Raw genomic sequence first — 4383 nt, 5'->3', positions numbered from 1 at the left:
TGTAATATGCCATTTTGGTTTTGACATCCACACTAAGCCATGGATTTCAATTTCCAACCATGTACAACCATTTCACTGAGCCTTGTTGTTCATGGCACAGGACTATGTCAGGTTACGCTTGAGGTCGTGGAACACTGAAAACATGCGGTCAAGCTCTGCTATTTCATAACACTGTGTCTAAACTGGACAAAGACAATAGAACGTCCATTACAGTCAGTGATACTACACTGGATGCGGTGTGACACTACACGACAAAACCCAGACAGTAAACCGATGCCACACTCTATTTCTGACGTACTCAGAGCTCTTGTGCTAGTTCTGTTACGAAGGACAAATAGACTTGCGATGGTCTGTCATGTCCAGTGTAGACAGCTGGTCTCGTCCAGTTTAAACACAGTGTAACAGCTTCAGGAGTTCAAATTCTGGTGTGCTGATATTTGTGTGCAGCCCAACTCACCCATCCTTCAAACACATTCTTTGACATTACATTCACTGCATGTGCAAACTGTCAAAACCCATAAATGGCATATTACTTAACAATTAGTTAATAGTCATGTGCCTCAAGTAAAGTCATAACATAATGATACATTTGCAAATCATTACTTTAATGATTCATTAAAGCAGACAACTGGAAGTTGAAGTAGCCTACATTGCTTTGACCAACTGTGGTAATTAACGCATTCATTTACACTTTTAGTTAATAAAATAAGTTATTAAGGAATTAATACATTATGACACATTTAATTAATAACAATTCATATATTACTTAATCTATTAATCATTTAGAATCTTTATTAGTTGCTGATGCAGCAATCATTAATTAATGGTTTAGTTCTTCATGAGTCATACATTAACACATGATTATCTGTGCATTAGTTAAGCATGAATTAATGCAGATTAGTGCACCCGTATTGTAAAGTGTTACCAAGATGTCGCTGCAAACAAAATGCTTGTTCGACTTGAACCGGCGCTGCACAGACCGATCGGTGAATGACATCAAAGTACCGCGAGTGAATTGAGCATCGCTCATGTCCAGAAAAAAAAGAGACAGCGCGCTAGGAATAAACTACACATTTAACAACATTTTGCATTAAAATAAAGTAACGATAGGAACGTCGCCCAACGTAACCAAGTAAAAGTAAAAAAATTTCATTAGAAATGTACTCGAGTTAAAATAAAAGTACCATCATTTAAATCTACTCTTAAAAGTACAATTTTGTAAATGTAACAAAGTAAGACATTACTACATCTATTTCTATAGCAACCAGCTTCTAACTGCAGCTTCTAAACTTTCTCCTGCTTATCGGAAACTGACGTTGGACCGATTGGACAGGCCTTACACAGGTTTGCATAAAATTCTGTTTGTTTTCCACTGTCTGTTTTCATACATTTTGAGGAAAACTGAATCCGTTTTTGTGCGAGTGAGAGGAGAAAATATACTGTATGCAGAAAACAGCATCTGTCTGGTGTCTATATTTAAGCAGAATACACATCGATTTTACTACGAATGCAACTCTATGCACTACCACATTACCAACAGTAAATCAAAGTCTATCACTAATATTTTAATCTATTGCCTATTTTTATTTTATAAGTGATGCACTATGATGCACAAATGTTCCACGACTTGAAATTTAACAAAGGTTATTTTTTATTCTAAGGAATAAAAAATATCAAGAATTTTCAATGACAATATTCAAAATTCAACCTTGTTTTAAACTTTGAAAACATAATGGTTAAAATCAAGCATTTTACAAAATTGATGAACCCTGCATATATATCTGGGGCATCATGAAAGAAATGTTAATTTTTGGGTGGAGGATACCTTTAATTTATGGCTACAAATCAAGTAATTGGGCACACACTCAGCGGTGCACAAGGAAGGACTACAAAACCTCTTGCATCTTAGCTTTAATCCACATTGAAAAATATGCAATGCATTAAGTAAATAATTTTGCCATTATGCATCATCACCAGTGGGCGGTAGATTGGTCAGGCTGATCTAGACACTGTATAAATGAAAGGACAGTAAGGAGAGAAGAACAAACTCGTAACAGGAGGAGACTCACTCATGGCCTATGAGACAGAGGATCATGAGACTCAATACTGCTTTCCTGCCATCAACTCATCATGTATCAAGGGTAAACGCTCCAGACATGAATACAATATCATTTACCTGCTCATATCATTGCTGTCAGCATGGACTGTGTTTCTGAACCTGCTGGTGATCATCTCCATCTCTCACTTCAAGAAGCTTCACACTCCCACAAACCTGATTATTCTCTCTCTGGCTGTGACCGACCTGCTTACTGGACTTATTGTGATACCCATAGAGGGCATCAAGCAAACTGAGATGTGTTGGTACTTTGGAGACACTTATTGCGGATTGTTTATAATTATCGTTAGGTTGCTCCTTTCTACATCTCTCAGTAATTTAGTTTTAATTGCTGTTGATCGTTATGTGGCTGTGTGTCACCCTTTACTGTACCCACAGAAAATAACCATAACTAAAACTTTAATAAGCATCTGTCTCTGCTGGTTTTGCTGTTTTGGTTACAATATTGGGTGTGTAACTAGTATCGGATATTTTAAAATCTCATACAAAACATGTTATGGTCAGTGCATGGTTATGAATAGTCTTGCTTGGACATTCACTAATTTTACCTGTTTCTTCCTATTTCCTTGTGTTGTGATCATTACTGTATATTTGAGGATATTTTATGTTGTACAATGTCAAGTGAAAGTTATAAACTCTCTGATGAAAGGTGGTAAATGTGTAATGGAAAGCTCAGTGAGGAGGAAATCTGAGACTAAAGCTGCTCTGACATTAGGAATCATTGTGACAGTTTATCTGCTGTGCTGGATTCCATTCTATATCTGTTCTCTAATTGAAACCACTGCAATTTCTTCCACAATGACATTTCTAACATGGACTTTGTTTGTTAGCTGTGGTCTGAATCCTCTTATCTATGCTTTATTTTACCACTGGTTTAAAATATCAGTTAAACACATCTTGACTCTTAAAATATTTCAGCCAGCATCCTCTCTGATGGACATGTTTACAGATTGTCAATCATGATTGTGGTGGTGGGGGATTGATTTATTTAATTTTTTGCACTTAAAGCACAACCTTTGTTTTCCATCCCTGAAAATGCACAAATACAACACATGTGATTTCATAAGTTGCTAGGCCATTCACTTTCCATTCACTTTCACTGTCCAGAAAAAAAAGATACAATGAACATAGATGGTGACTGAGGCTGCCAATATCTCTTCTGTGTTCTAAGAAAGTATCACATGTATTCTTCACAGAGAATTGATCCCAAAGTACAATGCTAAGATAAAGTAAATCCAACATGTAAACAATGTGAGAGAAATATTTCTTATAAATACATAAATGCATTTCATTAAATACTGAAAAGTATCAGTACAAAATAGTTCAGTATAGTAAAAATTTACTGCTTTAACCAGTTTATGTGTTTTATGTATTTGAATGCTTATTAAAGTATGAAAACATTACATAATCTGCTTGCTAGCATCAAACTCTTTAAAAATCAAATGAGTAGTCTCCTGTGCTCTTCGCATGAAGAGCGGCTGCTTATGTTGGCTGGTATACTGTACATAGTGTCTTAATTACATATTTATGTATAAAAGCATCACATGTACACTGAACAAAATTATAAACGCATCACTTTTGTTTTTTCCCCCATTTTTCATGAGCTGAACTCAAAGAACTAAGACTTTTTCTATGTACACAAAAGGCTTATTTCTCTCAAATATTGTTCAAAAATCTGTCTAAATCTGTGTTAGTGAGCACTTCTCCTTTGCTGAGATAATCCATCCACCTCACAGGTGTGGCATATCATGATGCTGATTAGACAGCATGATTATTGCACAGGTGTGCCTTAGGCTGGCCACAATAAAAGGCCACTCTAAAATGTGCAGTTTTATCATGCCATAGATGTCGCAAGTTTTGAGAGAGTGTGCAATTGGCATGCTGACTGCAGGAATGTCCACCAGAGCTGTTGCCCGTGAACTGAATGTTCATTTCTCTACCATAAGCCGTTTCCAAAGGCGTTTCAGAGAATTTGGCAGTACATCCAACCAGCCTCACAACCGCAGACCACGTGTAACCACACCAGCCCAGGACCTCCACATCCTCATGATGAGAGGATCATGAGACTCAATACTGCTTTCCTGCCATCAACTCATCGTGTATCAAGGGAAAACGCTCCAGACATGAATACAGTATCATGGATGTGTTTTTTTCATTGCTGTATAAGTATGACAACACATTCAAGCTTTAATAAGATGATAAAGCCAAGCACAAATTAAATATTTAGCAGGTAAACGCTGAACTTAATATATACGATAATTATTCAC

At 36.5% G+C, this 4383-nt stretch overlaps 1 pseudogene across 1 annotated transcript; it reads left to right on the top strand.

Moving 5' to 3' along the window:
* The first annotated feature begins 2078 nt into the window (after window positions 1-2078).
* LOC311284764 (trace amine-associated receptor 13c-like) lies at window positions 2079-3079 on the top strand (annotated as a pseudogene). Its single transcript has one exon. The product of its transcript is annotated as a trace amine-associated receptor 13c-like (transcript).
* Window positions 3080-4383: the final 1304 nt, after the last annotated feature.

Source organism: Rutilus rutilus, assembly GCF_951802725.1.
Source record: "Rutilus rutilus genome assembly, chromosome: 25".
Classification (NCBI taxonomy): Eukaryota; Metazoa; Chordata; class Actinopteri; order Cypriniformes; family Leuciscidae; genus Rutilus; species Rutilus rutilus.
This window is presented reverse-complemented; position numbering and strand designations above follow the sequence as displayed.